This window comes from Mirounga leonina, unplaced genomic scaffold (genome assembly GCF_011800145.1).
Source record: "Mirounga leonina isolate KUSES-001 unplaced genomic scaffold, KU_Mleo_1.0 Mir_95, whole genome shotgun sequence".
NCBI classification, from domain to species: Eukaryota; Metazoa; Chordata; class Mammalia; order Carnivora; family Phocidae; genus Mirounga; species Mirounga leonina.
In genome coordinates this window covers 6,193,795-6,221,650 of record NW_023270865.1, presented here as the reverse complement: position 1 = coordinate 6,221,650, position 27,856 = coordinate 6,193,795, and positions in this window count along the sequence as shown.

Below are 27,856 nucleotides of genomic sequence, written 5' to 3'. Positions count from 1 at the left end.
GAGTTGAAAACTTATGTCCACACACACACACAAAAACCCTGCTCACAGATGTTTATAAAAGTTTATTCATAGTTGCCAAAACTTGGAAGCAAATAAGATGTCCTTCAGTTGATGAATGGATAAATGAACTGTGGTCCCTCCGGACTGGAATATTATTCAGTGTTCGAAAGAAATGAGCTATCAAGCCATGAAAAGACATGAAGGAAACTTAAATGCATAATACTCAGTACAATAAGCCAATCTGAAAAGGCTGCATATTGTATGATTCCAGCTGCATGACATTTTGGAAAAGGCAAAATGATGGAGAGAGGAAAAAGGTCAGAGGTTGTCAGGGGTTTGGGGAGTGGAGATAAATAGGGGGAACACAGGATTTTAGGGCAGTGAAATTACTCTGTATGATGCTATACTGGTGGATACTTGTCATTATACAGTTGTCTGAACCCATAGAATGTAAAACGCCAGGAGTGAATCTTAAGGTACACCATGGACTTCGAGTGACTTTGATGTGTTACATTTGAGTGATGTGTTACTGTTACAACAAATGCACCTCTCTGGTGGAGATACGAATAGGGGAGACTATGCATGTGTGTGGAGGGGGAGAGGCAGGACATGTGGGAAATCTCTCTACTTTCTTTTCAATTTTGCCATGACCTGAAGACTGCTCTAAAAAAATGGTCTTTAAAGTGAAAAATAACATTTGAAAAAAACAAACAAAAAGGTAGGCTAGGATTCCTAGATACATATGAGAAGCCCTACCCATTTTCTTAAGACATGTTTTAATAATTTAGTACATTCTACATTTAATAATCATAAATTTTTTAATTCAAGTTTTTGCCTCTTAACCACTTGAGTGGAAACAATAAACTGCAAGACTGGGTGTAACGTGGTTTTATATTCTTTTTAAAAATTTAAACTTTCTATTATAAAATATAAGAGGTACAGAAAACCACATTATACAGACATGTAACTTAGTGAATTATTATGAATTAAATATCCTTACTTCTTTACTTTTCATCATAGGTTTGTTAGGTAACTGTGTACCTCTAAACACTGTAGGTTTTATATATATTTCCATGGGTATTTTTTAAAATAGTTTTAGTGGGTTGTACCAGCCATTGCAATAAATTGCATATATTTCACTTGGACAATCTGATATGTTTTGATATAGTTACACACCATAAAACCAACAATACAGTCATGACAGGGAACATTGTTATTGCTCTATGAGTTTCCTTGTTCGAAATCCTCAATTATAATTATTTCCTCCCTCCCCTTCTCCCATTACTCATCCCTTCACCTCTGTGCTGAGGCAATTACTGATCAGCTTTCTGACACTTTAGATTAGTTTGCATTTAATGTAAATGGAATCACACAATATGTACTCTCTTTTTGGGGGGGCTTCTTTCACTCAAGCATTATTTTGATATCCATCTATATTTTTTTGCATTACTAATGGTTCATTCTTTTTACTGCTGAGTAATATTTGATTGTATGGATGTATTGCAATCTATTTATCCATTCACCTGCTGATAGACATTTGGGTCATTTCAATTTTTGCCCTATAACAAATAAACCTGTTGTAAGCATTTATGTAGAAGTTTTTCTATGGACATATGTTCCCATTTATCTTGGGTAAGTACCTAGATGTGTACCATTTTGTCATATGGTACAAATAACTTTAAATGTTCAAAACTGCCATACTGTTTTCCAAAGTGATTGTACCATTTTTTAAAAAATTCCCACCAGGAGTACATGAGAGTTCCAATTGCTCCTCATCTTTGCCAACCCATGATATGATCAGTGGTTTGCTGAGAAGTGTGTTGGTTTCCCTATATTTGGTGATTTTCCACATTTCTCTTACTGATTTCTTATTTAATTTGCTGCACTCAGAGAACACATTCTTGGTGTCTGAAATTTTTTTGTTTATTGATACTATTTTTCTTTTTCTTTCTTTTTTTTTTGCCTAAATTATAGTCTATCCTGGTAAAGATTTTATATGCATGTAAAACAAATGTGATTCTGCAGTTGTAGGACTGAGGGTTTTAGGACTCGATTAGATAAATAAGGTTGACACCATATTTCAGGTCTATTAATATCCTCATTGATATTTTGTCACATACTTCTATAACTGTTCTATTGATTTTTGAGAGAGCAGTGTGAAAACATCCAAGTACAATTGTGAATGTGTCTGTCTCTTTGTAGTTATATAAGTTTTTGCTCATGAATTTTGAAGTCCTGTGACTAGTTGCATACATGTTTAGTGTTATTATATCCTATTAATGAAATGATGCTTTCAATCCATGGCACTGTTCTTGCCTTGAAATGCACTTTGGTATTAATTAAGCCACTTCAGTGATCTTTTGATTAGTGTTAGCTTGGTAAATCTTTTTCCGTCATTTTATTTTAACATAACTGTGCCTTTATATTTAAAGTGAGAGAGTTTGTTATTGTTGTTGTTTATTTTCTTGTAAGCAGCTTATATTTGGGTCCCGCTTTTTAAATCTAACCTAGCAATTTATGCCTTTTTAATGGGTATATTTAAACCATTTATTTTAATGGTTTAACATGATCACTGACGTAATTGTTTTTAACCCACCATATTACATTTTGTTTTCTATTTGTTATATCTGTTTTTTGCTCCCTGTTTACTCATGGTCTATCTTATTTGGGATTACTTGAGTTTTTTTTTTTTTTTTTTTAAGATTTTATTTATTTATTTGACAGAGAGAGACATAGCAAGAGTAGGAACACAAGCAGGGGGAGTGGGAGAGGGAGAAGCAGGCTTCCCACGGAGCAGGGAGCCTGATGTGGGACTCGATCCCAGGACCCTGGGATCATGACCTGAGCCGAAGGCGGACGCTTAACGACTGAGCCACCCAGGCGCCCCTACTTGAGTATTTTTTAACACGATATTCTTAAGTGTGGGCTATGTGGTCAGATGGGCCTGTACAATTTCTAACTCTGTTCTTTACTAGCCTTACTAACTCACTAATTTATGCGAGTTTGGTTAAGCTCCTGCATTCCCTGAGCCTCCATCTTATCTTACTTCCTACCTCACACTGTGAGTATTGCATAGAATGGTCTAAGGGGCTGTATAAGCTCTATGGCCAATGGCGGCTTCTTGATGCCTTGGTTTGGTCACGTGTGAAACTGGGATGAATACTTACCTCACAGAACTGTGTAAGAATGGAGTAGTTTATGTAAGCATAACACTTAAATCACCACCTAACCCCTGGCATTGGTCCATGATTCTTAGCTCTCACTAATAAATGCCAGTTCCTTCTTTGTTAAAAAAAAATGAGCATCTGCCTTCATTCTCTGCCACACAGAGAGAATGCAAGTTGCAATCACTGTGCTGTGCACATACCTATTTAATCTCTACAGATTGTTTCGGGACACCTCAAGTGTATCTGTTCTCCACAACACCCATGGAGAATGTGCTCACTGAGCCTCGCCCTCTGCTGGGCATCAGGAAGAAGACAGTGGGTAGAAATGCAAATATCTTGTACTCTTAGGGAACTTACAGTCTGGTTTGGGAGACCATGTGGTCTGGTTCAGGAAAAGTTAGTCAAATAATCACACGAAGTATAAAATTGCACCTCTAAGTGCCTCAGAAGAGATGTTCATGAAAGCAACCAGTTTTATGGGGGTGGGAATTATCAGAGGCAATACCCCAGTAACCGAGAGAGAGAGAAGTATTTGCTGAGGAAAACATGGGGTGGGGTAGTGAAGGTTGGGGATTATTGCAGAGAAAGCGTACAGCACTTGGGAGGGGTAAAGAACTTGGGTCCTCTGAGGTCTTTGAAGATGGTGAGTGTGGGTGAAGCATAGAGAATGGGGGAAAGGTGGGAGATGAGAGCAGAGGGGGACAAGGGTCTGGGGTCTAAACCAGGATCATGTTAGAGTTTAGTCTTTTCCTGACAGCAATGAGAAGCCATTCAATTGTTCTAGTCAAAGGGGGCCCGATGGCCTGATTCCAGTGGAGAAGAGCTACGTGTTTTTATTTTCCATGAGTGGTTGATCCTTAAGACTGAACTACTTATATCCAAGACAAGCAGAACTCAGGTCTACTGACAACTAGTTGGTATTCCCTCCCATTAGCATCTTTATTATGCTTTGAAAGAAGGAGTAGACCATTTTTATTTGTTCTGTATCTCACTCTGAACAGGAGGGTTGTTTTTTGTTTTTTTTTTTTTTTTTACCACTTTGATCATTTTAAAATGGGTCTGCATTTTCCAAATATTTTACACATGACCCTGCCGCCCTAGAACAGGATGACTGAACTTGTACACAACTCCGTCCATCACAGTTCAGGTGTGTGGTTCCAGGTATGTGTCAGGGGAAGGGAAGGAAGCTAGCCAGTCTCAAAAAGAAGACACAGAATCAAGTGGCCAAGAATACTCTTAGAGTATCATGAGCTGCTCCATGAATGGAAAACAGACCCTGGCAGAATGCCCTCAGTATTCTTATTTCCCTTCATCAAGAAGAAAAGCAGGACCCCAGACCTTGAATATTCATGCCCATAAGACAGGATGCTATTTTCTCCTAAAGAAATTATTGAAACCTTCCAACCTAGGGCTCAATGCCTCTCTTCAACTGTAAGAAAGGGAAAGCTTGAGGTCAAAGTAGTAGGAGGCCTTTTCTAGTTTTTAAATCATTTTAGATGGATGATGTGTATTAATTAGCTTATAGTTGTATTTTAGTGGATAATTATTATATGCACTGATTTATAAAATGAGCTACTACATTTGCTAATTTGGCTATTAACTATTGAATTATACATACTAATAACTCCTCCACAACATAGTATTTTATAATTTTCAAATACTTACACACATATTCATTCTTCTGTTTTCTCACTATAATGTCTAAAATGAGATAAACAGGTCAGATTTTAAGGTCAATCTCTTATAGATACAGAATCTGAATCAGAGATCATAAGCAATTTGTCCAAGGAATCATTAGTTGGGTCAAAGCAAAAATCACACCAGAGAGTGTTAACCAGGCAAGTAGACTTTATTTAAGGCTATTGCAAAAAGAGAAAGAGGCAAGCACTGAATATGGACTCAACAACGCTGAACAAAGACGGCGGAGTTTTTTAACTACTGAGGTAAGCTAGTGGAAAACAACTTTACAGATTTGTTGATTGGTGCAATGTGTCCAACACACTGAGTTCTTCCTGAGTTTGCGATGTTGTTCTCTGTTGATTAGGCCATCTGCATTTGCTGGTAGGTGCCCACTGAAGGTAGGCTCCCCCCCCCCCCCCACAGAGACTGGGAGATAAGGACCTTATCTTCCTTGGTGATTACATTTCACAGGGATGTCTCCCAGGTCCTTGAGAAAGACAATTCTGTGCTGTAAAAGTGGCAAAGACTTTAAAAAGATTTACATCTCAAAGGGGCAGAGAAATAACTTCTATATTTCAAAAAATTAAGTTTTCTAAGTCAATGCTCCGAGAAAAGGGAGGTCAGGGTCATAGAGTCAGGAAGAAGCCAGTCTAAAGTATGGCCAAGGGTGGGAGGATGGGGTAACTGGGTGATGGGCATTAAGGAAGGCATGTGATGTGATGAGCACTGGGTGTTATACCCAACTGATGAATTATTGAACTCTACATCTGAAACTGGTGATGCACTCTATGTTAATTCATTGAATTCAAAAAAAAAAAAAAAAGTATGGCCAAGCTGAGGGGAATCTTAAGGCCTGTGGGCCAGTTGTAAAGCACTAACTAGAATTCTGAGTTCTTCCTGTCCCTTCCTGTCCCTTTGTGTCCTGAGCTTCATTCAGCTCAGGGGAACTCTGAGCTCCCCAAGGCTGAGGCTTGTTTATTCCCAGGTTCCAAGCAGCCTCCAGCCTGGTGGCCAGTGCAAGAGAGGCTCAGGAAATACTTGTGGAATAAACAGATGAACCCCTCACCACCCCTCACCATTATTTTACCGTATGCCTGGAAAGAGCATCCAAATTTTTATGCGATGGTGAAACTCTTCGCTTATCGAAAAGTGTGGTGATTTAAGACAGTATCAGATTGAAAACCCTTGGACCTTAGGTACTTTTTTTGTGTTCATTTTATTAACTAGCTGGGGACACAAGAAAAGTAGGCAATGGGAAGAACCTTAACCTGTACAAAACTGGAGGAGCCATGAAATTGAAATCTTCCTTTTATAAATCTGGTATGGAAAAAATGGTGCCATTAAATAAATTACCTTTCCTGCATTCGTGTAAGCTGGTGTCTGGACACCATTAATCCAGTTAGCCTCTGGTAGTGTCATTTAGACCACAAAATTAACACCTCATTAAGAAAATTAGTATGGAAACTAGGTAACTGCAGAGTAATTATTGCTTGAAAGGGCGAGGTTTCAAAAGGTGGAGTGAAGAGGTTGGCACTTCTATTAATTAAATGTTCTCTAAAGACAGCATCCGCCTGATGGGAGAAATCCATGATGTCTCCATGTTTGGAAAGAAATTACAGGATGCCTACAAAGTCCTTCTTCACCCCAGCCACACATCATTAGTCATTCAGTGTGAAGCACATAAAGATCCAGAAGGATATTTTGGTATGCGCCCATGTTACAAAGTACACCTTCTCCCTTCAAAATGAATTTCATGTTTTCCAAATCCCAATGTTGAGCTTTTGCTTGCATTGGCTTTGGTTTAGCCTCTATAGACTGTGGCCTTTCTTTAGTTAATTCATTCATCACATATTTATTGAACTTAATATGTTCCAAGTACTGAGCCAGGTCCTGGGTGTGTGGTGATGGAGGAGGCAGCTCTGACCCGACCTTCGTGGGGCTGAAAGTTTAATGTGAAATTATAGCATAAATAAATTTCCTTAATATCTATTGTGTATTTGAGCTAAAGGACTTCGCACTAAATGAGAGTTCACCTTACCTTAAAATACATTTATCATTAAAGTCAGATTCTGAAGTAGACTCAAAACCAATCTGCTGGCCTAATATCTGTGTCCAAAAAGTTTTTAAAGCCATGGCTGAGGAGTAACCAGTGTTCCCAACTTGAGTTTTCAGTAAGAGGATTATTAACAAAATAATGACCCATTCACACAATGGATTATTGTGATGCCACCGAGTGATGATTATGAAGAAATACTCATAACATCAATTGAGGAAAATAAGCTAGAATTATATGTACGCCATCATTACAACTATTTAAAAATAAAAAGGGTAAAAGTCAAAATTAAATACATCAAACTACTAATTACGATTACGTTAGCACATATTAGAGGGACACTGAGTGAGAAGGGCCTGTGTCAACAGGATCATAAGGTAACTACCCAAAGTCCTGGGAGTTAGGGTGAGCGGCTCGGGAGTCATTTGAAATACAACAGGAGATAGAATGTTGCAATGCATTAACTCACCTAGGAAATTATGAAACATACATTATATTAGTATTTGTCCTATAGTAATCAAGGACAGATCTAGACTTTATGAGGACTGAACTTATAATTTATAAGCTTGTGCAATTGACTTTCTTAAAAAAGTAAATTTTATTTTTTAGAGCAGCAAAGCTGAGGACAGAGAGTCCCCATATGGCTTCTTTCCACACAAATGCACAGCCTCCCTCCCTAGCAACATCCCTCACAAAAGGGGTACATTTGTTATAATCCATGAATCTATACTGACATGTTACTCAAAGTTCATAGTTCATATTAGGGGTCACTCTTGGAATGCTGTACATTCTATGGGCTTGGACAAACATGTAATGGCCTGTAACATTTATACTATTATACAGAATGGTTTCCTTGCTCTGAAACTCCTCTGTGCTCTGCCCATTCATCTACCCCTCTCCCAGCACCTGGCAACCACTGGTCTTTTTACTGTCTCTATAGTTTTGCTTTTCCTTCTTTTTAAATTATTTATTCAAGTATAATTAACATAGAGTGTTATATTAGTTTCAGGTATACAACATAATGATTCAACCATTGTATCCATTTCTCAGGGCTCATGGAGAAAAGTGTACTCTTGATCCCCTTTATCTATTTCCGCCCCCCCCCCCCACCTCCCTTCTGGCAACCATCTGTTTGTTCTCTGTACTTAAGAGTCTGGTTTTTTGTCTTTTTTTTCCCTTTGCTTGTTCATTTATTTTATTTCTTAAATTCCACATATAAGTGAAATCATATGGTATTTGTCTTTCTCTGACTGACTTATTTCACTTAGCATAATACCCTCTTGGTCCATCTATGTTGTTACAAATGGCAATATGGTTTTGCCACTCTTGAAAAGTTGGAATCATAAGCAAGTAGCCTTCTCAGAGTGGCTTCTTTCACTGAGTAATACGCACTTAAGTTTCCTTTATGTCTTTTCATGGCTTGATGGCTCATTTCTTTTCGTGCTGAATAATATTCCATCATATGGATATACCACACTTTGTTTATCCATTCACCTACTAAAGGATATCTTGTTTGCTTCCTAGCCAAGGAAATTATGAATAAAGCCACTTAAATATCTGTGTGTAGGTTTTTGTGTGGACATAAGTTTTCAGTTCATTTGGGGAAATACTAAGGAATGTGATTGCTGGATCACATAGTAAGAGGATGTTTAGGCTTGTTAGAAATTGCCAAACTGTAAAAGATACTGCCAAGTGTCTGTACCATTTTGTATTTCTGCCAGCAATTAATGAGAGTTCCTGTTGTAATACAACTTCGCCCGAATTTGGTGGTGCTAGTGCTCTGGATTTTAACCATTCTACTGAGTGTGTCGTGGTACCTCATTGTTATAATATGCAATTTCCTAATGACATAGGATGTAGAGCATCTTGTAATATGCTTATTTGCCATCTATTCATCTTCTTTGGTGAGGTGTCTTCAGTTCAGGTGTTTTTCTCATTTTTCAAATTGGATTGTTTGTTTTCTCATTGTTGAAATTTAAGAGTTCTTCATATATTGTACACAAAAGCCTTTTATCAGATGTCTTTTGCAAATATTTTTCTCTTTTCCTCATCTTTATTGATGTATAATTGACAAATAAAATTATGTATATTTAATGTGTACAACTTGGTATATTTATATATGTGTACACTATGAAATAATTGCCACAACCAGCAAGGGATATTGTTCATATAGTCTTATCTCTACAAAACAGGATTCAATCCTGTGATTTCTACACTTCAGAGATATTTAAATCAGTAACGATCAACCAGGGAGTTGAGGTCTGTGATGAACAATTAATTTAATAAGTTGGAAAACATTTAAAAAGATGATGTAACATCACATAAAAGCATAAAATAGAAGTGAATAAATAGACTAGAATAGAAAGCATGACAGTAAATTGCATGTACGAAGGTAACAGCTGTCCTTGAAACTTGCGTGAGTACTGGTTGCCATGTGAGATGCAATTTTTATTAAGTATAATAACCAAAAAAAAAAAAAAAAGATTAAAAGCCATTTTTCATCTACTCTAGAACAAACATAAAAGGTCTTTATGTTTGAACATTGGAATACATACAGAGACGTGCCAGGTGTTGGAGTGTTGTGCATTTGTCACTTTCTTCTGGCTGTTAGAGTTCAATAGCACCTTGATGACATATTTATATTTGAAGGCACATCAGGCTTTGTATAAAAATTAAGATGTATTATTTGACCCCTTGTGCATTCTTCAAGTGTAACTAACAACTCTTCAAACTCTCCTGTGTCTTCTGATTCTGTCCATTAAACCCTTGTTCACAGAGGGTTTCCCTCAAAGAAATTCAAGGTGGGCAAAAAGTAATCAATCACATCTCCATTTTTATCTCTGATTGGTGGGGGAGGAGAGGAGACTTCGGACCTTTCATCACCTCTATTTTGTAGAGTAGAGAACATAGAATACCAAAAGGGCAGGCTGAATGAATGAAGTGACCACAGATTATTTTCTTTCCTTCTTGGCCATTGGACACAGTGTTTTTTGGTCCTCACTCCCAGAAATTCCTTCAACATCCCTGAGTTGTGAAAGGCTTGTGTTGGGTCATTGATACTCCCCGTGTCCTCTTTGCCCTGCTTTTGGTCCTTGAGGACAGAACTGACCATAGCTGAGCCTGCCTTCCTCACAGAACTTCCTCCTGGGGGAAGACTTGGCCTCTCCAGAAAGATTTTCTGTATATTCTACAGAAAATGTCACAAGATGACCATGATTATGGCTGAGATGGTTGAGACCCACGGAGAGGTCCAGATGAACAGCTCAGGGTTAGGGGGGGTGTTGGGGGAATGAGTGAGTGCAGTGGATAGTCTGCATCATATCAATTAATTATAATTACTAGATCTCAGGATCTCTATTCTACCTGCTGCCTTTATCTTACTCTTTTTTCCCCCAAAGACATCATTGTAAACTTACATCAAACTCAATCATTTTTAAAACACATCTTTCAGGAAAATTGGAATGTTATCACCACCTATTAATATTTTAACTAAAAATTGTTTGGTTTACATTGCTGGTATTACATATCAATTAGTGAAATTTATTATTAAAAGCAAATTAGAACATGAAAAACTATCATTTGCATTTTATTTTTTTAATTATTTTTAAATTCAAATATAATTGACATACAGTGTTATATTAGTTTCAGGTGTACAGTATAACAATCAGACAATTCTTTAGTGCATTTTCTTTAAAAGATTTATTTATTTTAGAGAGAGAGTGTGAGCAGGGGGAGGGGCGGGGGAGAGGGAGAGAGAGAGAAGCAGACTCCACACTGAACACAGAGCCTGACATGGGGCTGGATCTCATGACCCTGAGATCATGACCTGAGCCAAAATCAAGAGATGCAGATGCCCAACTGACTGAGCCACCCAGTGCATTTTATACACAGTATATAATAGATCAATAATGAATAATTTTTAATATGTTAAAAGCTAGTCGTTATTTAAACACTATTGATTAACATGCTCTACACATAATAGCATGTAATATGAATTACTGTGTATCTTTAGCAAGATATACATAATGAATATAAACAGGTATTTTAGAGTTAACATAACTTACTTATCATTATAGTTATGCCATTTATCATACATATTTATGTATGCATTAATACATAGAGTCATGCATTAATATTCTCATTGCTTCACTGCATTTCATTGTGGCAAGCCATCACATCCCATACAACTAGAGCCAATGTTCTTCTTCTAAAGATTTTATTTATTTATTTGAGAGAGAGGATGAGAGGCGAGAGAGAGCACATGAGAGGGGGGGAGGGTCAGAGGGAGAAGCAGACTCCCTGCTGAGCAGGGAACCGGATGTGGGACTCGATCCCGGGACTCCAGGATCATGACCTGAGCCGAAGGCAGTCGCTTAACCGACTGAGCCACCCAGGCGCCCCAGCCCATGTTCTTCTTCTTAAAATCCACTCCCCAACATTTTTTCCCACATCATTATGCCCTTTTATTTACCTACCAGTCCAGAGATGTCCTTCACACTCAGCTGAACTATTAGTTTCCGCTTCCCTGGAACCTCTTCCTATACTCTGTCTCCTCTAAACTCCCCTCAACTCCTGTAGCAGCTTCAGCTGGGGCTTCTCGCTTAACACGTACCCCCTGCTATGTGTGCTGTTCCGTAACATTCATCAACGTGTTCTTCCCTGTCACCAGGCAGCAAGTTCCCTTGTATTCTTGTTCCTGTCTTCATGCGCCACTGGCCCTCGGACATACGAGTGGTCAAAAAATCTTTATTGATTGATTCAGATGTGTAGGTGAATTGCTTCACACCACTTAATGGAAAACGTCCTGACATCTCACATTCTTTACTAGATAACAAACATTTTTGCACACTTAGAATTTTCTATATAAAATGTGTACAAACACCCTTGAAGCTACACAATATGTAGTAATTTGTAATTATACTGAGGCTTAAATCAGCGTAGCCGTATGCATCCTATCTCAAAGAAAACTTGGTTCTCGTTTGACTTATAGTCATTTAAGCCTCCAAATAGCCCTGTGAGTTGGGTATTATGATTCCAGTTTTACAGAAGAGGAACTTGAAGAAAATAAATTCTCCGGTTGGATGTGCAAACTTAATCATTTGTGAGCAACTTGGGAAATGTTCTCAGCCATATTGTTGATCTTGAGTCTTGAGACTTTTTTTAAATGTGTTTTTGCGAGAGAGAGAGAGAGAGAGCGCGAGCGGGAGCATGAGCAGGGGTGAGGGGCACAGGGAGAAACAGACTCCCCACTGAGCAGGGAGCCCGATGCAGGACTTGATCCCAGGACCCTGAGTTCACAACCTGAGCCGAAAGCAGATGCCTAGCGACTGAGTCACCCAGGTGCCCTGTCTTGAGACTTTGTATCTTAGTTCTAGTAAAATAATGTCAGTAATGTTGCTCTTAACCAATGCGAAATGTGGCTTTTGAACAGTATTTGGGAGGCACTTGAAAGTTTGCAAGCATCGCTCCTCAGACGTGTCTGCAGCTTCCAGCGACAGCGCTGTAGTTCTTGTTCCAACTGCAATTACCGCAGAGGTAACAGTACAATTCCAAGGTAATGATAATCATGTGTACTCAATAGGTGCACGGTGGGAAAATGGGTAATCGCAATCACAATGAAATGAAACAGAAGAGGTTTAAAAAAACTTTTCCCCTTGGAAGTCTTTGACATCTAAGCTTGCTTTAAAATAAAAATTTTATTGTGTTTAAACTGGTTGATTTAACTGATGCCCAAATTCCTTCCTATGAGGACTGGCTACCTTGCTTTCCCCCTTGGGTCTAGAAATTGGTCTTTTGTCCAGACACAGTATGGGAAATGGTATAGATCCATGAAGTAGGGTGTGGACATTTTACTTTTATAAAGGTATGTGGCCATAGATCATAAGAGCCAGAAAGAAGGTCATGCCTTTAATATTTAAACCAACTCTTGGAGGGGTGTCTGGGTGGCTCATTCCGGTAAGCATCTGACTCCTGATTTTAGATCTTGATCTCAGAGTCTTTTTTTTTTTTAAAGATTTTATTTATTTATTTGAGAGAGAGAATGAGAGACAGAGAGCATGAGATGGAGGAGGGTCAGAGGGAGAAGCAGACTCCCTGCCGAGCAGGGAGCCCGATGCGGGACTCGATCCCGGGACTCCAGGATCATGACCTGAGCCGAAGGCAGACGCTTAACCACTGAGCCACCCAGGCGCCCCATTGATCTCAGAGTCTTGAGTTCGAGCCCAACCCCCACGCTGGGCTCCACACTGGGCTTGGAGCCTCCTTAAAAATAAATGAATAAAATAAACCTACTTTTGGAATTTTTCCTAAGAAACGGACTCAACTGAATTAAATGACCATTTGCATGAAAGTACTTATTACTTTATCTAAGATGGGAAATAAATGAAGATAGGTACAGTATCCAAGAGGATGGAAATGTTTAGAAAATTACATAACCAATTGTAATGACTGGAAACATGAAGACAAAGATGGAGTTTATGCATAAACATTAAAAATGTGTTTTTAATTGATGTTTTTCTCGGTTTGCAAGGATGTAGATATGGCCATGCACACACACACACACACACAATAATATACAGGTGTTTTTGCTATAAAACCATATGCGATTCTTGAAAATCTTACTTCTTAAAACAAACCTCACACTAAAATTAGCGTGACTCATCAGAACAACAAGCTGCTCAAAACCTTTGCAACACTGAAAGTAGACTACCAAAAAAAACCAGTCATTAGTCTCTGGAGAGATGAGGTGACAGCTAAAGGTTTACCTGTGACATATGGGAAGTGCACAGGAACAGCACAAGGGGCAGGCTGACCTACAGACCCTGAGACATGCGGCGGAAGCACAGCTCTGGGCAAACAGGCTGCGGTCGAGGTGGGCGCTGGTGGAAGGGCAACCTGCTGCGATCTGAAGATCATCCCAGATGACCTGGGGTCTGATGATGAATTTTTACATACAGCAAGGGGGGCGTGATCCATGAAAGAAATAATTCATGAGCTGGACTTCGTTAAAATTAAACATTTCTGCCTGTGAGAAACACTGTAAATGAAAAGACAAAGCACATGATTTGTCAGGAAGCCTGGCAAAATGCAGAGAGAAAATATTTGCAAAACACACGTCTAATAACAGACTGTTGCCCAAGAACTCTAACCACTAAGGAAACACACAGCTTGATAAAAGTGGGTTGGTGTTTAATCGCCACAACTGCATGAATTCTGATAGTGATCCACATCTTCCTGTGAGACAGCCAGGTTATAGGAGGTTCTGATGTCTGCACATTAGCAAGATCACCTGAGGTGTTTTCTAGGTGGGGCAATATTCGTATCTGTGTGGAATCATGTTTTTTTAACTTTAGTTTATTGTTTTCCTTGTATAAGTTTAGATAGTGTGTCTTTTCTATGTCATATTTCTTCTTAGAATGCCCAAATGTGGATTCGATACATGTCAGTTTTGCCATGTGGCCAAAAAGCCGTATTTTCAAAAACTCTGTGGGCTTGTAAATGAATGGTAAAATCAGCATCTTCAACATTATTTTATAAAGACTGTGTTTCCTCATCCAGGATACTGTTGACATTTGGGTCAGACAATAAGTTCTAGAAGCTGTACTGTGCATTGTAAAATGTTTACCAACGACACTGGGCTCTACCCACCAATTACCAGCAGTGTAGAACAAACCTTTTTGCAAAGAAACCAAAGAAAATCAGTTGGTACTTAGGTGATCTAATAGTTAAGGGGATCATAAAATTCCCAAGGGTCCAGTGAAAATTTGTTCCTTTTTTAAAAACTGATATCACCATTTTCCTCATTCATTCATGGTGATAAAGCATAACTAGACATTTTTATTTTTTAAGATTTTATTTATTCATTTGAGAGAGAGGGAAAAAAAGCACATGAGTGGGGGAGGGGCAGAGGGAGAGGGAGAAGCAGACTCCCCACTGAGCGTGGAACCCGACATGGGGCTCGATCCCAGGACCCCGAGATCATGACCTGAGACAAAGTCAGACACTTAACCAACTGAGCCACCCAGGTGTCCTAGATATTTTGAAGTGTAAAGGTAAAGCCCAAAGAAAAATGAATATCACTGTTCAGTTAAAAAATACACAGGAAAGTAGAAATGTATCCTCCTTGTAGCAAGACCCACCTCTAAATACACATTTAATTCTAAAACATAATCTTGATACTTGTTTTAAATGTTAAATCTTAGGATCCCAACGAACAATCTTCTCCAAATTGTGACACTTTCAAAACCAGGACAACATATAAAATGATAATAGTCCGAGTTCTCCAACTTAAAATAACAAGCCAAGAAATTCATTAACTATTTTCATCACAGAGGGAAACACAAAGTGGAATAAAGAAAAGCTACAGGCTCGATTTCATAATCCCTGTTGTAACAGGGTGTCTATGAATTTCCATAGGTTACTCTAAGAAAGCCATCTTCATGACCTGAGCCAAAGCAGATGCTTAACCGACTGAGTCACCCAGGCGCCCCAGCATCCATTACTTTTATCATGTCCTCGTTTGTCAAAGTGAGGGAAGGGGCAAAAGGCCAACCACCCTCTGCTCATGATTTCCGCGGGCCAACATGCATCAGGCCACCAAGGTGAAGGGGTGGTCACAGAACCAGTCAGATCTAGCAAGATGAGATCATTGTGTGTTACTACCTGATACACCCATGAGAGAGATACATACCAACTTGCTAAGATGTCTCGTATTATCTCTATAAATTAGATGTTTTCTACTGATACCTGGTAGAGGCTTTACAAGCTGCTGAGTATTATTATTTAAAGACCATGACAAGTAAATGGTATGTCCTTGTGCAATCACTTGATGGAGGAAAGGGCCATAGAGTATAGCACTGGGACTTATTTATTAGTATGTTTCTGTCTCTTGTTTTAGTTGAAATTCCTTTCTCTAACAAGGAGTACTATACGAGTTGGTATTACAAGATGAAAAATTAACTCTGCAAACTAGCTGTACTAATCCTTAAGATACACCAGTGAAGTACTTTGGATTGGATTTAGGATACAAATTATCCACTTGCTGATGTCCATTTAACAGTGCTGCTTCACTGGTGGTCTTGACCTATGTCTGCCTCTAAGCAGTGTTTAGAAGTATGTAAACCTAAGGATACAATAAACACTTGCATTTAAAACTGTGTGTGTAGAAATTTTCTTGCATATTATATTCCTATTTGTTATATATATATGCTCTCTCTCTCTCTCTCTCCCAAATAAATAAATCTTAAAAATATATATATAAGGATAAGCAGATTTCAATAAAGCCTTTCAACTGAAGGAAGATTTTAAGTCCTGAAATAGTCTAAATATTAATACTAAAAATGAAATACAATATAAGCCAAATTTCCCTATATACATATATATGTGTATATATATATATAACCAATATGACATATATAATAATACATGTACATGATAATATATAACAATATATAATCATATATCACATGTACATATATATTTTATAAACCTAACTTTCTCCATGCTTACCTCGTATATAATAAACAAAATACTTTGTGAATTGGCGTGTTGTTAAAAATGTTGGGCAAATCAAATACTCCACACTCATTTGGAATTAGTTGGGAAGAGCTGCATCTTCTTACATTAGGATCTTGGTCATATTTAAAGACTTAAAAAAAAAAAAAGCACTGTTTTATTTTTGTTGGAAATGGTTCTTGTTTTTTTCACATGTTTTAATGAATGAATTACATAACTTTAAAATGATAACAGCTAGCAGAATGGAAGAAGCTAGTTAATTAACTTTGTGGGAAATTTGGAATTATCTAGCTACACTTTGTGATTTTTAAGCTTAAATTAGAAGATAGCTGCACTTTATCATATTATCATATACCACGTAATTACAATATTTTATCACTGCTACCTTCCAGAAAAGAAAGTGAATACATGATATATATACTTATAAATATCTCAGAAACATTTTCATATGAAATTTTTTTAGTAATTGCATACTTAATTTATTGTTTACACTGGGAGTTTTAACTGTTCAGGTGTAGGCTTGGGTATTTCTGAAGGAATATATAAAAGTAAAAATGGAAATTAATGTCAGTTGATTTATTATATCAATAAAGATCCAAAAGTGACAATAAAGATCCAAAAGAGAACTACATATATGATTCATAGGCATAAAAATAATTTCTGTTTGCATTAAATGAACTGCAGGAGAGTTTGGACTCTATATTTAACAGACATTTCATGCTTAAAATTCTTAAATCATCCATATGTTTCTTAATATAAGGATAAACAAGGACACCTGAGTGGTGCAGTCAGTTAAGTGACCATCTCACGGTTTTGGCTTATGTCATGATCTCTGGGTCATGAGAGGGAGCCTCATGTCAGATTCCACACTCAGTGTGGAGTCTGTTTGAGATTCTGTCTCTCTCTCCCTCTGCCCCTCCCCCCACTCTCATGCTCTCTCTCTCTCCCAAATAAATAAATCTTAAAAGTATATATATAAGGATAAGCAGATTTCAATAAAGCCTTTCAACTGAAGGAAGATTTTAAGTCCTGAAATAGTCTAAATATTAATACTAAAAATGAAATACAATATAAGCCAAATTTCCCTAGCTGTCACTAATGATTTATTTTATATCAATATATACTATATATATCTTATAAGACCATTTATATTAAGATATCTATCTATTTATCTACATGCAATTTGAATTTCTTAATTCTGTTCTTTGAATTGTCATTGTTCATTGTTGGTTGGAAAGGAAATCATTTGAATTTAAACAGCCCCTTTGTTTTAAATAAAATTTTATTTAGTCTTGAGTATCACAACACTATATGAATGTGCTCAAGAGAATTGCTGATTTACACTGATGTTAAAAGTTTTAAGACTATGATTAATGTTGTTTGGATAATTTTTTTGTTCAAATGTGATTCTGTGTTGCATTATATAAAAAGTATAGTGTAATTGAGGCAGAATTAGTACAATTTCTGGTGTTTGGGGAGAGGATCTCTAAATATATTTTAATTAAAACAATGTGATTTGCATCTTGAACATTTTTTCATGATTCCACTTTCTTAATAGTTTCTAGTGTAACTCTTTTGAATTATTTATGCTGCATTTTATTTTATTTAAGATTTTATTTATTTGAGAGAGAGAGAGTGAGAGAGAGAGAGCATGAGAGGAGGTAGGGTCAGAGGGAGAAGCGGACTCCCCACCGAGCAGGGAGACTGATGCAAGACTCGATCCTGGGACTCCAAGATCATGACCTGAGCCGAAGGCAGTCGCTTAACCGACTGAGCCACCCAGGTGCCCCTTATGCTGCATTTTAAAACATCTTTCTCAGTTTTCCCTCTTGACTCTAAAACCAGCTACTTCAAATAATCACTCAGCAAGAGAACTGACATGGTCTGTTACCTTGTTTCTCATGCAGCCCCACCCTCAGGTATGCAGGAATGTGTGAACTTGGGGCTGAGTGCTGAGAGGAGACAGATTGTGAGTCAGTTTTGACCCAGTGATCCCATTGCTCCCCCCCCCCGACCCCCCGCCGCCGCAGAAAGAAGGCTGGACCCCAGACCTTGTGATCTTCCTGCTGTCCCAGGGGTGGAATGGGCTTCCAGATGAGCCAGGTATGTGGGCAACAGAACCACCAGGCTAGGTACCTACCTACTCTGCTCCCAGCGTCGCCACCCTCACATTACAGCATGGACTGGTTGACCTGCAGTTTGAGGTTTGCATCTAGCTGAGTGCACCTGCAGCATCCCTTTCCATTGAACTGAATGGCCCTCTTTCTTTTCCGACATCCCTGTCTTCTAACCTGGAGTGGACGGCATCCCTGGGCCTCAGTGGTGCCTTCTGCTTGCTGGACTGAGCTCGTCCTCATCAGTCACTTCTGTTCCAAGGCCTCTCGGCCTGGGCTCCCTGGACACTCTGACAGTGAGTCTGCTGGAAAGTGGAGCGTGCTCTTTAGAATTCAACCTATCATTCTGAGTAGGACCCAATGGGCCCCGGGTTTATGGTACTGTCGGCTGAATAAAGTAACATGAAATAAGCAGCTACACCACATCTGGGATCATTTTCAGGGCTTTTGGTTACATTTTGTAACTGCCTACCATACTCACTGAAAATATGCTCAGCGAAACTGTGGTATAAACAAAATTGGGAGATTGTTTTCCATGTGTTTCTCAGTTCATCATGGTGACATTTCAGCTCAGTCCTGTATTTAACTGTTGGTTCCTTTGCATAGATTTAGGGGTCAGCTCCAACCTCACAAAATTGTGGATTTCATCTTTAATGCCCTCCTACACATTTAAAGTACATTCTGGCTTATGGTTATTATTAATCCACGTAGGTAAATTTCACATAGTTTTTAAGATTCCTATTCTGTTGTACTGGCATGCTTTTTGTTTTCATTAATGAAAAGTACATGGCTTACAATGATCTTTTAATTAAGTTGTATTAACCCTATTTCAGGTGGTACCACTTCAAAGGGCACTTGTATGGAGGGAGACTCTCCCAAAAATATCCCAACCAGATATTTGATATTTGATTAATATTCCAAAGTACAACTACATCAGATTCACTGAGACCTTTACCAGGAGAATATTACAACCCATCAATAAGCCATCAGCCCTTTCTTTCTTAACCATGTTCCTCAGTCACCAATGAAGATGTCATTCCTTTTTTAGTAAACAGTCGAAAGGAAAGATGGTGTTGACAAAGCGGGTGTGCTATTCATGAAGTGATCACAGGACAGTCCTGCGCCGGACACATCGCTGTTTGACCCCACCCCTGCCCCCACCCCTACTCCCATCCCCCCACTCCTGTTGGTACGGGGAAAGCCTTAATAGTTGAGTTGTTTCTTTGCTCTTTTGGAACTTTGTACACGTTAAGATTAGCTGAAAGTTTTGAAACCCTCTAAAACATCAGACGAGCAGGCAAGCGCTCTTCCACTCTGCTGGGCTCCCTTGGGAGCACAGCCATCTCCCCGCCATCAACTAACCCTTGCCATGAACTTTCTCAGGCTAAGCATTTGGACGTGCAATGAGGACGAAGCTCCTTTACTCCAGTTATGTGTGTTTGTTGGGTGTCCCTGTGCAACTCTGTATAAAGCAAGTCTTCAGGGAAAACTGGGATGTCGAGGTTGGTTGGGGAACTTACGTATTTAAGATGTTATTTGGTTTATGGAAATAACATTCATAATTAATTTTATTAATGGAAGAAAAATGGAAATCTAATTAATAAATGAGATGGATGTTAAGAACGAGGCAGAATTTATAGCATAAAGAAATATGAAACAAAATGTGATATAGTGTTGATAATTTAGTTCACATGGGACTCTGAAGGGAATTTCTTCAGCAGAGACCAAGATGATAAAAAATGGATAATTTATGGAGAAACAATAATTGCTTTAAAATGTAAAATGAGAATATGTCATTGCATAGCAAAATTAAGATTTTAATTTTTAATGCATTCTGAAATGCATCTGTGACTTTCAATGTCTTAAGAAGCTAGCAGCCAGGGCGCCTGGGTGGCTCAGTTGGTTAAGCGACTGCCTTTGGCTCAGGTCATGATCCTGGAGTCCCAGGATCGAGTCCCATATGGGGCTCCCTGCTCAGCAGGGGGTCTGCTTCTCCCTCTGACCCTCCCCCCTCTCATGTGCTCTCTCTCTCATTCCCTCTCTCAGATAAATAAAATCTTTAAAAAAAAAAAAAGAAGCTAGCAGCCCAAGAGATCCAGTGAAATTCAAAAAAAAAAAACCAAAAAACAAAAAAACAAACAAAAAACTTGCTAGTTATTTGGTCAAAGTCAATAGTGTGCAGAAAACCGTAGAACTGAAATCCCAAGAATGTATCCAATGTGTAGATATTTGTCCATCAGAACGAACAAACAAAAAACCCCTAAAACAAGCAGAGCCGGAGTCCCCCCAAGTAACTCACTTCCTTGCCCCCTCTGCTGTTTGTGATTACAAATAACATGAGGCCCCTCTCTCAGGAGCCCAAGCTATTTGTGGTAGGGGGCAGAGGGTCTCAGAAGAACTGCTTCCTCACAATTACAGGGAATCCGGAATTAACGGCTGGCAGGGGCTTTGCCTCCCAGCAGTCTCTCGTAGGTAGGAATCCTCAGTGGAAAGGACGGAGCTAATCTAGCCACTTCTATTTCCCTTCTGACCTCCCTGTCAGAGATCCTGCGATTTTAGAGGGTGGCATTTATAACAGCTCTTTCTGTGGCTTGTTTCCCGAGGACTAAGGTAGAAGGATGGCTTGAAGGAAAAAGGGACTTAAAGGAGAAAGATCAAAAAAAAAAAAAGAAGGAAGGCAAGGTTTTGGTAACTTTGTAATGCAGCTCAATTGATGTAATAAAACTGTTTGAAAACCCCATGCTGCCTGCAGCTTTCAGAGTGACTCTGCCGTTTTTGTTTTGTTTCATTATTTCTTTGTTTTTTTTTTAAACTATAAAACTATGCCCAGTGTTTCAGAGGTGCCCTGCTGTGGGCAGTAAGAAGGTAGCTGCACACGGTGGTTTGCTTCTGTGGGGGGAATGATAGCTCGGTTGCCCTATTTTTATTAATAGTCAGGGTTTTGATGAGCATTTTAAAGAAGGGTTTTTCTTTGCCCTCCCTACCCCTTATTTTATTGGAACTGAAACTAGTGTCATGGAGTCTGGGCATCCTGCACCTCGCCAATGGCGGTGGGCCCGTTGTTTTCCGCTTCCTCCTGTATGGTCAGAGAAGCTACACGGCGCTTTGTGGAATTAAATGCTGAGAGTTCTGATGGTAAACAGCTTTTCTGGCTCCTTTCAAACATGTTCTCAAAATAAATCCCAGCTTCCTCCCGGAATTCTCCATGTATCAACACCTACGTTAATGTTAATATTTACTGACTAGTTGGTGAGTTTCACTTTTAGTAACTCTGCAGGCATACTTGCATATGCTTCCTAAGGTTACATTCTTTCAGTCAATTGTTATCTTCCACTTTATTTTCCCTCTTTTTTTTTTTTTTAAGATTTTATTTATTTATTTGACAGAGAGCACAAATAGGCAGAGAGGCAGGCAGAGGGAGAGGGAGAAGCAGGCTCTCCGCTGAGCAGGGAGCCGGATGCGGGGCTAGATCCCAGGACCCCGGGATCATGACCTGAGCCGAAGGCAGCCGCTTAACCGACTGAGCCACCCAGGCACCCCTATTTTCCCTCTTTTATAGCCTGGCTTCAAAACGTCTATCCAGAAACTGCTGTCTCTTAATTAGAAGACAACTTCCCTTTCCCTAGTACTTGAGGATAGATGGGAAAATGAGAATGTCTAAGGTCTTAAGCTCGGAGAGTTGGGGCCATGGGCAAAATGTGGTGATCTTGAGAGGGAAGTCTAACATTCCTCTTTGATCTTAAAAATAAAAGATACAGGAAAAGAACAGATAGCCAGGCAGCATACTTAGGTGATACCTCTAAGTGCTCAGAGAAATGTACTCTCATTATATGGTGACTGTTTGCCCAATTGATTTCCTGGTTCTCTAGACCTTCAACCATGAAATATTAAACAATCTTTCTCTGAAACTAGAAATGACTCACTCTTCAAGAGGAGACCTTGATTTTTAACATTAATGCATTTGTTGATTTGTCTTACTCAGTATATTCACACGAGTGACAAATCTTTTTTTTTTTTTTGACCAGTCTTATTTATGACCCCATGCACGTGCTCTACCTCTCTGTCATATGGCCACCATCGCATTTATCCAGCTACTTATTATCTCACGTTTGATTGTGGTAATGTCTTCTTTACGTGAACATATAAGCCTCAGCAGACACACCCCACTGCCAACCCCTCTCATACTTAATGCTGAGCAGGAACCCCTAGGTTCTTGAACATCATGTTCTTGGTCTCCATTCAATGGTTCACCCTGGTTCTAGCTTCCATTCATTCCTGATTTTGGTCATGCACCACACAGTTAAACTGCAATCTTGTTATTTGGAGTTTGGCATTTGCATCTATTTTCCCGATTCAATCCAAAAGTTTCACATCAAAGACTGGCTTATGTTTGCTCCATAAGCTTTTCCAGCCCATGTCCTCACCTGTCTGAGGGCTCAGACACCACACAGAAATACAGTCAGCTCCTGAAATCTCAGCACTCTTGGCCACCAGAAGATGACCTTACTTACTTACTTTACTCTTACTATTTGTACTTTCTATTTTTCTCCAAACACCACGATATACTCAAGATGCCTCACCTTGTTGATAACCTTCAACTTCACATTACCTTCTACCTTTTATCAGGAGTTTTTCTGATGTGAAGAAAAAGTTGTTGTCACCTCCCTGGACTGGTGTCAGAAAACCAAACCCCCCAAAATACTTTTTTGTAGTTACTAGCTACCATTTTCCTTTATTCTACTCCCGAATGCATTTCCTTTGATATATATAAGATGTAGTGATAGCACTGAATTAATATAATGTTTTCTGTCCTGCACATCCTGGGCTTTTGTCCTTTTCCTCGTGTTTGTCTTGGGTTGTAAACATCTGTGGTTGGGAAGAGACCTTTGCAATTCTGTCTACAGTGTGTCCTGCAGGCAAGGAGGGCCTTAAAGGAGACTCACTTATTATCCTCTTATTTCTAAAGAAAGGATCTGGGAAGGAAAAGGGAGCAAAGGAATTCTACCATTTCCTAGAAGTCTCCCCCTGGTAGACTTAGTGCACAAACTATTACACTTAAACGACCCTTCAGATCATGAAGTAGGATTTTTTAAAAATTTTTTTATTGTTATGTTAATCACCATACATTACATCATTAGTTTTTGATGTAGTGTTCCATGATTCATTGTTTGTGCGTAACACCCAGTGCTCCATGCAGAACGTGCACTCTTTCATACCCATCGCCAGGCTAACCCATCCTCCCACCCCCCTCCCCTCTAGAACCCTCAGTTTGTTTTTCAGAGTCCATCATCTCTCATGGTTCGTCTCCCCCTCCGATTTCCCACCCTTCATTCATGAAGTAGGATTTTTACATATTCACACAGCCCCATGCCACCCTAGAGGCAGTGAACTGGAGAATTCCTTTCTCTTTTTCTTCTTGCATTTCATGACCTTTCACATGGAAATTTTAGTCTGAAATGCATTTTACATTTGTGGTACCAACAAGTACAGAGAATAAGACTAATTATAAAGATAAATAGGGATTTGGATATATGACTACACACTGGGAATGTAGGAAAGTACATGGAAGTACATTCCAAAATTGAAAAGTGGGATGATTATCGGAAGGTGGGAATTTAGTTCTTTATTGGATAATTGTTAGACTTTTTTCAAAAGTTGTCTGAGAGAGTTTCAAGAAGTTTATAAATAAGTTTAAAAATAAGTAGAAAAAAATAAGTCTAAATAATATATAGAATGGGACTTATTCCAAAAAATTGTTTTCTATTCAATTATAGAAATATATAATATCGATTATAAAATGTTTGTGTGTGTGTGTGTCTGTGTGTACCGTACAGAGAGATCGTGTTTTCTCTGCTGGCTTAACATTTTAAATCCACGTTAGTTTTTAACGTGTACGCCTAGAAGACCCATGTTCAATACACACGCTTTTTCGATATGGGTCCATGTTCGGGTGTCTATTTGAAGAGTTTTGTTTGGTTTGTTTCTCCTCTGATTGGCTGCACAGGAAGCTCCATCCTGCAGTGTGAGTTTAGCATTTCCTTCGTTGTGCCCCATGCATCCCATTGTCTGTGCCCTCACCGCATGGCCAGCACCACATCTGCCCCCTTTACCGTGCCACCACTCTGCATTCACAGAGCCCCTCCACGTGGAGCATGCCCATGTGTTCAACATCGGTGTAGGGACGGACCGTGGAAAGGTCTGTGGCTTCATGTTGTCCTGAACAGTTTCCTTTTCCTCTTGGTTTCCCCATCACAGATACTGCAACGGGCATTTGCTGTGTCCCCCGCACATGTTCTGGATAGGCTGGGGTCCTTGGGAACGGTGCACGGCCCAGTGTGGGGGTGGTATTCAAGCTCGCCGCAGGACCTGCGAGAATGGACCTGACTGCGTGGGCTGTAACGTGGTGAGTACTGACCTCGTCGTTCCCAGCCCATGACCTAGAGCTGGGCGTCCTGAGCCAGCACACACTGGGTGCTCTGTATTTACTGGGTGCTCCGCACACATTTGATATACTACAAGCATTAGGTGTTCTGCAAACACTACATGCTCTGTAAACATGACATGTCTAGGCACTGGGTGCTCTGCACACACTTGATATGCCCCAAACACTAGTTGTTCTGCATATACTAGATACTCTGCAAATACACGTGTAAACATTAGATGTTCTGCATACACTAGATGCAGTGAGTCACCCACATTTCTTTGGTTAATAAGAATGTCCAGAGAAAATACTGGAAAGTCAGAGTAACCTGTAGGCTTCCTGAAGTAAGTATTAGCATATGGATGACCTATCTGAGAAATATTTCAGTTCTGATTTCTGTGCTAGGACAGAAACTTTAGACTGCTTAATTCTGGTCACTGTATTTCGTTTGGGAAAATGGAGGGAACTCTTCCCACTGAGCCCACACGAAGCTACAGAATGCAGAATGACCTTGACACACTACAAGGATAAGAAAACTGAAGTCAGAGCAAGTTGGTGCCAATTCAAAGGCAATAAATCACACCTTATGGCTTTTTTCCCCCTCTGCCTTAGCAAGTCATAGTTCTTTTAACTCTTTAAACCCTTGAATTTTATTTGTGCAAGTACCTTTCCAAAGGCCCGCTGTTGCTCTTCCTGCGCCCCCTGTTAGGATGACTGAGTGCCGAAGGACGCTGGGCTTCCACCTGATTCAGCTTCCCCGGCTGGCGCCCCGGAGCGCACGCGGTGGGTGGGCGTGCGCTGGGGGAGCGGGAGACGTTCCACACGAGAAGGTCTGGCTTGGCATCCTTCGTCGCTCATCCTTCCAGTTGTTCTTTGCATCCTTCCAGTTGTTCTTTGCATCGCTTTCATCCCTCGGTCCATGAGGCTGAGCGATGTTTTTGTGCTGTGGTAAAGCTTGTTTTTGTGAGATGCGAAAACCTACATACCCCAAATAGCCTTGGGAGATTCAGACAGAGGAAGAGGGTCATCAGGTGCTTTGATAGATAGCACCCCTCCACCCCACCCCCGCCAAGGACATTTCCATTATTGGGATTGGCAGTTAGATTTCTTTTCTTTCAAACTGGCAAAGATATGTAGTAGCCTTCGTAGATTCTATTCACGATTACAGAGATGGTTATTTCCAAGTTGGCCGGAACTACTTTTGGGTCAACAAAATTTTTAATATCTAGATATGGTGATATATTTATTGACTTTTCAGATGTTCAAATTTAAAGCTATTTTTATAAATCGGTAATTCACAGTAGTTACCAGGAGCATCTGCTGTCCTAGGAAAATAAGTCAAAGGTGGTGACTATTCTTTGCTGAAGCACGTCGCTTCCTGGGCTGGGGCTGCGTGTCCGGGGCGGGGTCTGCAACCCCATGTGGACGTCTGTCTGGTCCTCCGAAACCACAGGCAAGGCACCCAAGTGAGTTGTTCTTGATCTTGCTTTTTAGTTTCTAAGGTTTCGCAAGTCTAAGAAATCTGAACATGCATTGCATCATCCTTTTGTTATCGCTTATTGGTTTCTTAATTACATCCATAAGATATTTTACTATAACAAAAATTATATTAAGGAAAGTGTAACACATCTCACATACATACATATGTATTCTTTTGATTATCGGTGTAAATGATTAGTTCTTCAAAATGGTAATGCATTTGTTATTTAATTCATGTTTATATTTATTGACTAGTGGCTTATAAAGTGAATGCCGCACCAGTGTTAGAATCCAGGAGAACTTGACATAGATCTGTAATAACTCTGGTTGGGGTTTTTAGTTATTCTTTTTCTCCCAACTACTTTCCACTGGAGTTTACTTCCTAGCGGATGCAATTAGCATAATCAGTCAATCTATTTCTTGATGGTAAAAGTACAAAAATGTTTTCTTTTTCACGTAGCTTTTCTATGTATTCCAGCTCGGTTTTGCCTAAAGCAGGTGTGCTGGCTCAGGTAAATTGAGGAGTACAGACAGGTTCAAGCAGAAGCTAAGTTTCTTTGAATTGCTTAGAAAGTATATCATCTCAATTAAATGCCTAAGACTTGTCCATTCAAAGGGCAAATCACACAGATTTATAACATGATTGATCTGTACATTTTAGCCGCATTCTGGAGATCTTCAACCACGAGTGTGATTGGAAGGGGTCTTTTCTAGAAACTAGTTGTAAGTATAGGTAATTTATTAATTTGACATCATAAATTTGAGTCCCTGCCAGTATCTGAGTGGCTGAAAAGTCAGGTGATTTTTCAGTCTCTCTCTTCTGAGAGGACGCGACAGTCCCTTCCTCCCAGAGTCGCTGTGAGTATCAATGACAGTGACGTCTGTGAGGTTCTGGCAGAAGGTCTCACATTCAGAGCGCTTCAGATCAAATTGTCCTTCTACTCTCATCACTTCAGTTGTTAAAAAAAAAAAAAAATCCACTCACTAAGTCCTCAGGTTTTCATAATGTTACGATCAGGTCTACTCAACTAACAATGATAGAAGCATTAAGGAATTGTCAATAACAAGGGAATAGAGATAAAGGTAAACTCATAAAGAATGTGAGTTTTTGTATTAGTGTAAATTATAGTAAATTATTGTAATACTATAATAGTGTAATAATATAATAATTAATAATTAGTATAAGTTAACTAGTGTAAAATAATTGAAAATTACAACACATAAAAGGAAGAAGAATTCTGGATACTTACACTGAGTAAACAAAATTGCTCCTCAGTATAATGTAAGTAAAATTCTCCCTCAAATGTTTAACAGATACGTTAAAGAACAGAAGTGTTGGGTTGAATCTATGCAGGGCATTCCAAACAGAGAATCAGTGTTGGTATTTCAAAAACTGTATCCCTCACTGGAACTACTCACAAAAGACAAA